Below are 10,097 nucleotides of genomic sequence, written 5' to 3'. Positions count from 1 at the left end.
ATATTAAGTGAAACTGGAAATAAAACTACTTTCTAAAACATAGTCAAATCATAGAAATCATTTTCTGTAATATGTGCATGATAAAAACTGAGCGGGATATTCTCAAGGTACACTTTTGGTAATGCTAAACAATGTTCTTTCACTAAGGTTAGGCACTTTTATGTACTTTTCTCACTGAATGTAGTTTTAGAGTTTCGGTGGTAACTGTTGGCATAGTGTGGAGTTTGCATGACTTTACTAAATGGGAGACAGAGATGATGGGCTCTTTTTATCTACAACTAGGTTTGAATGTGTCTTTGAGTAACATGTTTTTAGAAATAACTTTGTTGAAGTTCCCAGAAGGAGCCTTGGGGTAAAGAGCCTTGCTTATTGCTACTATCCATCTGATACTAAAGAAACAAGTTTGGATGTGATGAGAATACTTCTCCCCCAGAGACTGAACCAGAATAAAATTATGACAGCTTGTGAAGCTAGCCAATTTCTGTAGGAAAGAGAGAAAGAGAGAGAGAGGAAACAAAAACAAATGGGCTTAGTGCCAATTATGAAGCCTTATAACCATGAAAGAGTAAATGATACTCTTAGGTGTCCAAATCCTCAGGCCTCCAGGAGTCTCAGAATTCAGATGCCTCTCTTGCCTGTGCAGGGATATCTCTCTGTCATGAGATGTAAACTAAGAACACAGCTGCTATCTGGGCCTGGGAGATGCTGTGCTCTAGAGCACATGGATGAGGATCACTGTACACTGAGCACTGAGCACCATGACAATATTTTCTTTTTTGTTTCTCACTTGTGATTTTTATGGATGTGGGTGATCACTCATGAATGAATAGGTGCTCTGTTTGGCATTGGAAAATAAAATTTTCTTTTGTTATCTTGAGCTTCCCACTGAGTCAAGTTTACTGGCAGCAGGCTAGGACTAAAGGGACCATTCTTTGGCATCCATGTACTGTTTAAAAAGACAAGACAGCTGAATTTTTTTTAGGTGGTGTACATTAAAATTAATGTTATTATTGAAAGCATTTACTATAATTTTATTAAAGTCAATTAACAGTTCTCTAGTTTTTATCTGTCTTGAGGAAGGATTTTTTTTATGGTAAGTGATCCATGCCTATTTTATTTTCCTGAAATATCTATCTCTGAAATTTCTCAGAGAGTTTGAGAAATAAAATTTACTTTACATATTATCTGATAAATAAAAATGGTATAAAATAATTGGAATAAGCTAATTTTAGTTGTAATTTAAAATATCACATGTAGTTAAAAATGCATATGTAAGAATAAAGTGTCACCACAAAGAAAAGCAGAGAATTATTCATTTCATAAAAGCAAAGATCATGCATTCTATTTCTAGTTTTAAAGTCATCATAATTCAGAGCACAATATTATGTTCCTAGAAGATGTTTACTTAGGAAAAAATGTTAATTTATTTTGACTTTTTGGTATTTTGTAAAATTGAAACTTAAAACAATGAAAATATAATATTCTTCTAATATATTACATTCAAATACAGCTAAATAGGACTGCTTTCCAAATCATGTAGAGTATGGACCTCAGCTTGAATACAAATATAATGGAATCTTATTCAGTCTTGATTTTAGGCCAGTACCACTGGGATATTTGGATAACATGCTATATTGAGGGATTATACGATGGAAAAATGTGTGGGATTCAGGAAGCAGGCCATCACCAAATGACTTTGACATTTCAATTTGAACTTTATCACTATCTCTCCTACCTCACTTTCTCTAAAAATGTTCACTTTCTCTATCAACTCTCTCTAAGCCAACTATCAGCTCTCTCTAGGTCACCTCCTCATGTAATGTAGTGTCAAGTTTTTTAAACTTCTTTAGTATTCTGTTATGTACTATCTTGTCTCTTTTGTCCTCATGGTCTTATGCTTTTTAAAATTTCTCTATAGACATTTTTGCATTTTAGTGGGGATTACAGACCAAGCAGAATTGGAACCATGCTTACCTCAAAATTTCTGACATTTTAAAATAAAAATAATAAATCTTTATCATTATTTCATTATATATAGTCTGTCCAATCTGTTCTTTCCTTTCCTGTTCTTCTTATTATTGTGTAAAATATTTTTAGACATGACTTTTTTTCTTTTCATCATTGATTTTTTTCTTTATCATTTCAAAAAGAATCGGTTATATAACTTTTCAATATTTTTGAAAGAACTCAAATTTAGTTGCGATAGATTTTGGTGTACTATGTAAATTGAGGGTCTAATTTCTTCATTTTTTTTTCAAGTCACTTTACTTGAAAGGGAATTATGTGCTTTATGTTGCACTTTCCATTGTTCGTGGTGCTTCTATTATACATAATGAAGTCTAATTCTGAACCTATTATAATTATGATATATCGTTCCAGGAAACTGTATTATATTTTATATTATAAAGAAATCCTAAATATAATCTATTTTCTAGAAGGTATATCTCCTTTATAACATTTACTAGTATCCGGTCTCGTCTGTTTTCCTATTTACTTCAAAAATTTTATTGATAGTTTCTTTGAAAATTTATGTAATTATTTTATCATATTACATTAAAATTTCATTGAACTTTTCAGTTAAACTTGAAAAATAAATTGAACGAAAATATCTTTGAACACTGAATTCCATTTCCATTCTCTCTATACAAATGAATTACAAATAACTGCCATATAAAGAGCCAATTAAAGGGTATGAAGCAAAACAAATTAGAAAAAAATAAACTTATTTTATGTATGTGTCACATAGAAACTAATAACTATATTATGTTAAAATTATCTTATTTTATGTATGTGTTTTTATTCTTCTCATCCTGAAATACAGAAGTAGTCTCTCTTTTACATTTATTTTTGTTTTCTTTTAGATTTCTCCTTGTTTTGAGGTTTTGAGGAAGTACCTTTGCCTTTCCTCTCAGAAGTATCACTTCATGTTCATAGAATTATGTTAGTGTGTTTCAACAGAGAGCAAAAAGGAATTTACCATAAAGTTAATGAAACACAAACTTCAACACTCATTTATTTTCCAAAATCCTGATAGGAGTTCTAGAAAAGTTCTTACTAATTATATGTTTTTTTTTTCCAAAATTAATAATACTAAGTGTTTTTAAAATTATTTTGGTAAAAGAGGATGCCCTTATAAAAGAAAATAATTGGAACACTTAAAAGATTTTCTATTTAAACCTAGATTTCCCCTTACTAGCTAATATTGGTCTAACTCTTTTTCTTCTTTGAACATGAGCTCATGCTGTAGTAAGGATTAAATAAGATTAACTATGCAAAAAAAAAAAAAAAAAAAAGACTGGCTAAGTAACACATTATGAGAATGCTAGCAATTATTTCAGATTTTTTAGTAACTTAATTAAATCAGACACAAACGAACATAAATGTTTGATGTTGAATGTGAAATGGGACCAATTTATAGAAGGCTTTGAAAGCTGGCAGAGGGAATTTTGTCAACTATTGAAGGAAATAAGGTGGCACTTTATTTTGTGCATTTTCTTAGTCACACATATATCATCTCTATAATTTCTAGAGCATACTGCATTATGCTTTGTTGTTTATGGGCTATGTGAATGAACTCAAATAATCTCATGAGGTAATAGCATCACTCCTATTTCATAAATGAAGAAACTAAGATGTTAAAGTATTAACTAACTTGTTCAGATTTCTACAGCTTTGTAGAAGTGAAATTGTATGGAAATCTGAACATCTTTCTTCAGAGCCCACAGTTCTAAGCAGCATACCATCCTGGCCCCTCTTGGGTGATAAATAAAAATGAGATTAGAAGAATCATGAATAAAATGTAGAAATGCAGTATATTATATTTATTAAAGTATAAGCTTTCAAGAAATGGTGGTTAGAATGAAGAACACATGCGCATGAGACACATTTCAAGGTAAACATGGGCAAGGTGTAGTGATGCATTTTATTAGAGTAATGGCACAAAGATATTCAAATATTGAGATTGTATGACTATGAAGATGACAGATTCATTATCTAAGATAAGAAACATGGTCTATAAGCTGATGGATTTCTAGGTAAGAAGTCTCTTTATGCCTAGTCAAAGCTGACAGAAAGGTCAGACCTGGAGATAAAGTCTTAGAGCTATTAGCCTCATAGTGAATTTTCAAACTATAACAATAGAAGTTCTTGAAGTGGAATGAAACAACTGGAGAAAATATATTGGAAGCCAACAATTAAATATCCTTAAATACTGTTATAAGTAATAAGAAGGGAACTATTAAATGTGACAGCTCAGAAAAGTTATCTCCACGGTGGGAGCTGTGGTGAAGACAATGATTATAATAAAGAAAGCTGCTGCATCCGCTCCTGCTCTTATGCACAGGGCCGCTGTTTCAGGAAGCCCCATTGATAATACTGCATAACAGAAACTGTATTACCTATTTGTCTTCAGGTGGAGCTTCTTCAGCTTAGTTGACATGAGTGAAGGCAATGACATTTGTGTTACTGGGCCTTGCATTAGGAAATATAACCAAGTCATTGTAATGAACGCCCCACAGCTAAGGGCCTTTGCCTCAAAGTATATGTTTTATTGAGTGTATAACTATTTTAAATGTACAACTATCTATTCGAAGAGAGAACTAAGAATTTAACATGTAAGTATATATCCAAAACAAATTATTAATACTTTAATTATGTCTTTGTCAACACATTAGATGTTCTTTGTACAATGATTTTTTTTAATTCAACAGATATTTTTAGTTCTCTGTTTTCTGGGGAAACGTACAAACATGACATTATTGAAGTATAATCTTTATTAAGCACGAGGTTATCATGACAGCTACTGATGAGTCTTACATGTTTTTAAGTAAATTAACTTTCCCCATTTCTATGAGGTGAAGAATGACCATAGATTGCTATATCCTACACCTAATAAAACTCCAGACATGCTAGAGGGGACACAGAGGGTTACTGTTCATCCAACTTAGCAACTAACATTAGTACTTTAACACCTTTGCTAGCATAACAAAATAATCAGAAATAGAAGAGAAAACAGATAAACTGAAACAATTGTGTATCTGTAATGTTGGAAAAAAATATAAAGCCAGTTAAAAAGACATGTGGAAATGAAAAGAATAATAAGCAAAATAATTATATTCATATTAGAAAATATTATACAATAATTAGATGCTAAGGACTGAATTCATGTATATCTACATAAGTAAATCTATAAAACAAAAAGTTTTTTGAAAGAAATAAGATTAGATTTATGTATCACACCAAGACTTAATAAATGTTATAGCCAAGAAATATTTTGAACAACAATCTTTTAAAATATATTTTAAATATTATAAGGTATGTTTCCATGGGAGAGGAATAGGATTGAAAAAGTAAATTAAAGGGGAAAAATCAATTAAAATAAAAGAGTTTTAGTCTAGACTGATGATACTCACAAACTGCAGCATGTGAGCAACTCCGTATTACATCCTGAGGTCTTTGGGGAGATTGTCCTCTTCATTTTGAAAACATAAAAACCTTCATTCCAGTGCTCTTTAGTTTACAAATTATTTTCACGCCCTTATTTTAAAAGAATGGGATCTAAGTAGTATGGTTCCGACTAGATCATATTTCTGGAAGACTATCTGTAGGCCAATAAAATACCTCTCAAAAAATTGTATATATAATAAGAAAAGTGGTCTCATATGCAAATGATTTAGGAATCACTGATGATCATGAAAAGAGAGGTAACATGCTTCTTTTTGTTATTGTCTAATTGGTCTTTACAAGAATGCAGACACATGAGGATGCAGGAGAGATTAAACAGTCTTTTACTCAAATCTTTAGGTGTCCACTCTGTGGAGATAGAAAATTACAAACCTTATATCATTCAATTCTCCCCTAGCCAGAAGGCAGCTGAAGCTTGGCGTTTTCGGTTTCCATAGCAGCTATTATACAGCACTTGAGAAGATAGGCGTGTTGCCTATGAGCAGTGGAGCAGTGTTCTCACCTAGCCTTTCATGTCTCCTAAGATATGAATAAAAGCCAGAGAGTCCCTGGAGACCCAAAGAACACAAACCTTAATCCAGCTCTGGATAAAACAAATGATCTCTTGTTCACCTTAATGGTTATCTTTAATCATATTAGAAAATGTCCTCAATTTTTTTTTTTCCTCAGAGGTTTCTTTGAGACCTTCAGACTTAAAATTATTGTTAGTCATTCTAGACAGTAACACTTAATCACTAAGCAACACTTAAGAATCTGCGATGGAAAACTGCACTGTGTGCTTATCTGCACTTCACTGACATCACTCTGTAACCATCAAAGGAAATAAATGCATTTTGTTTTGAAGAGCACCTAGTCAAGATTGGACTGTAACAATACTACCATCTTAAAAGTAATGCAAGCATGAAGGTTTTTCTGATAGTCTAAAGCATACTGAATTCAGATAGGATGGATAGATAAAGCATGAGGTTCCTATTCTAAGGACTTCACTTTCTTGCACTATTCAAATGTGTAAGAACTCCATTCCCAGGCCTTCCCAGAGTGCCCACTCTGATCTCTTATTTTGTTTTACTTTCTCTTTTCCTTCTGTTATTCCAATGGCTTCGATGGCTTCATTCTCTTCATCAAAAAAAGTGATTAAGGTTTAAGCTCTCTTTGGAAACTTTTAAACTCTCCAGTTTCCAGTGTATCTAGGAGGTATTGGGAAACACTGCAAACCAAGGTAAACATTTCGTACTCTCTTAAATATCTAAACTTAAGAACATCACACACTCAGACAATGACTTTCCCACTTTTCTACTTCATCATCCTGATCTCATTTGCCTAAAGAATTTATAATATTCTTATTTGTATTTCTCGATCTTATTTTTTGTGAACTTGTAACCCTAGCCTTACTATACTTAGAGAGTACTCACCTGTCCCATGCTCTGGGGCACATTACAAATCTTTCCTTGATTGGCTGTCACTGAAGTGTGCCAAACGCAAACCTCTTCTTCGAGTCTACTTGCATGTTCCTTGGTTTCTGTAGAGATTGTGTGATATCTTTTTACAGTGGCTGCTTGTGTGCTGCATATATTGATTTGAAAAGACACATCTTATTTCCATTTATTTGTTTCACATTGTCTACAACTTGTTTATAAGTCACTTCAATGCTTCAGGCACCCTGCCATATATTTGAGATATAAGATGTCTAAAGCATGTGATCCAGGTACTCAATGAGTCTCTATGACTGCTGATCCATGTTTCATTTAAGATAAAGTTATATATTTTACTTACCAAAATTGATTTTTATGTATGTTTAACAATGGGGAATTCATCACGGTTTTCCTTCAACGAGAAATCTGGACATAATATTTCTAAAGACAAAATCAACTTATGTATCTGTTCTCTCAAAGCTGCTTCCCAAATGACAATGACAAGTGTCTAATTGGCTTTAGGGTAACTAAAGAGGGAAGCCAGAAATATCAGGAAGATAATCAAGAACTGCAGTTAACATCTTCTGCTTTGCCTTGTGGTTTCTCTACATGAAATAAAGTTACTATCTTGCCAACTCCAAGTGCAAATTAATTTAGATTACAATTGACATTTAAGTTTGGAGAGAGCAGAAAAAAATCAAAGGTATGTGAACACTGAAACCATAAATAGTAAAAAGTGGAAATCTTAAACCTCAAATACTTTTGAAGCATATTGTAAAATCTTGCAAAAAACATATGCGAGAGTATAATGGACAAAATAATCATGGAAGGTTGGTATATAAGCCTTAAACCATAGGAACAGGATGGGATTTTTTCATTGTTACTCTAATACTTCAACGTAATTCCTGGCATAACATAATATGCAAATGTTAAAGAAAGAAGAAAAATGTGATTATTTTATTGGGCTTAGTTATAAGGGAGAACAAAAAGCACCCGGGACTTTTTAAACAAATTCAGCTCATTCGCCGAAATGAAGAGCCTAGAAATTGCTTCTAGCTTTAAGAATGCGTCCCCCATCTCCCCCCACCTTAAGATCAGGGCACAATTTTGATGAATGTTCTCAAGTTAATCATCCATATAGGACTTCTTGAACAACATTCTGACATTGACTGCTGTCTGTGTAACTTAATGTTATAAAACCTGGAAGGCATATTTATTGTCCAATCCAGATGGACCAAAACAAAGTACAATTATTCCTTCAAAAGTCGACCTTTGCATACAGATTAAAATGGATTACTTACAAGATTCAAACGGAGAAATGAACTCACTTCCTCAATTGTCCTGCATTCATTATGGCACTATTGGATTTGGTTTTTGGATAGTGCTAATTAGTGACAGGTCTATGTTAAAAGTTGGATTTGCAGCCTGTTTTTCAAAGTGGCAGTAGGAGGAGTTGTTATGAAACTAGTTATAGCTACCAGGAATAGTGCTATTTAAAATAGGCTGTGAATTAAGTGATTTCACAGAAGCAAATGAAAATTATTTACTATCAGCAATGAGCATTCCTATGTAAGGACAGGGATATCTGTGTGTTCGGTCATTTCTGGATTAAAAAAAAAAAATGCTAGTCTATTTCCCTTGGAAAAAGTAAAAGAGAAACACTAACTTTCTCATCAGGAGTTAGAATATAGAGAGGAAGTTTATGACGTCTTTTCTTCTCTTAATATTTTAAAATAAGTAAAGATATTTAAAAAGAAAATCTTAAAGACTGCACCATATTTATTTTAGGATTTTTACAGTATATATTTTGTTTTCTTTTCAATATCTTTACTATCTCAAGGTGCTATGAATTTTTTACAAATGTTAAAATATAGCTGTTAGCATTCTCCTGAGAGAGACTGTATTCTAATATTTACAGAGGAAGTTCTGGGACTCAGATAGATAAAAAAAAAAAAACATTGTCCTCTGCTCTTAGTCAATTTAGGGCAGCTTGGGGATGCCAAATCTGTTTTTTCTGGTATAAAATCTCTTAGTAGATCTAAAATTGTTTTGTTTTCCTGAAGAAAGTGACAACATCATCCCCAAACAGAAGATAGTATAATTGCTATAACATTAATGATATTGGGATATACAATAAATACTGATCCCATATACAAGATAGAAGATTAGGTTGTAGAATATTATTATAAGCAGAGTTTTTGATGAATATCAGCTTGTTGAAGTGGATATGTGAAGTGGTTTTATTTTCCAGTGACCATTTCTACAATGAGATATATAGAATTACCCTTTGTGCTACATAGCAGCTACTTTAACTTCTTATTGACAGATTTTTTGACTTTTCAGCCAGTTTAAGCTGTTAGATCAGTTTCATCTTGGAGTTGGAGTACTGCTCTGTTCATTTTAAAGAATCTCTTCCATGCCCCATTCCAAGCTCTTTTCCTTTTCTTCAACACAGACTGGTGAGGTGTTATAGTCAACTGGAGGTGAGGACTGGACATAGATAAGCTATAGAACATCTCTTCTTTTTCCCTCTTCTAAGGGCCAGTTCCACTATGTTAAGGGTGAATGGATGCACAGAAGAACAAGAAAAAGTTGGGCATAGCTGGAGTGATTTTCTTTGTTGGTCAGGCCTGTTGTGCCAACATCTCAGTCTACGGTCTTCTTGAGCCCTTGGGTGGTTCTAATGCATTCAGCTGAGGTGCTGAGCATGTCTATATATTCATGACATTTCTCTAAAGTTTGATTATCTTGTCTTCAGGTTACTTCCTTGCTGCGGCACCATAACATTTTTCTGAAATATATGCTATTTTTTTCTATGTGCCGGAAGTTCAGAAGAATTTATAGCCCACAACCTCATCTACTGTGTTTGGATGAATCAGGCCTACCCTACATCCATGAATAGAGTCATCTTCCAGAAATCTGACAAATCAGAAAAGTCTATGGTATGTGTGTGGTGGGAATTGGAGAGGGCAGGGCGGAGAGAGGGGAAGCAGGGAAAAGTCCAAAAAATGTGCTGGATATAGTTGGGTCTTAGTCTCTTTTCCTTTGGTGGTCCCTCAACATCTCATGTCTCTCAGTTTTTCTTCTCCTTTATCTCTGGGGAGGGTCAGTTTATCTACTATAATAGTTAAGCAGACATCTAATCAGATAATGCAATGACACATTTCAGTTCTGCTGGTGTTCCAGTCTTCATATAAGATTTTACGCCTCATTCCTTGCTCA

The sequence above is a fragment of the Pteropus vampyrus genome, unplaced genomic scaffold (genome assembly GCF_000151845.1).
Source record: "Pteropus vampyrus isolate Shadow unplaced genomic scaffold, Pvam_2.0 Scaffold83, whole genome shotgun sequence".
In the NCBI taxonomy this organism is placed as follows: Eukaryota; Metazoa; Chordata; class Mammalia; order Chiroptera; family Pteropodidae; genus Pteropus; species Pteropus vampyrus.
This window is presented reverse-complemented; position numbering follows the sequence as displayed.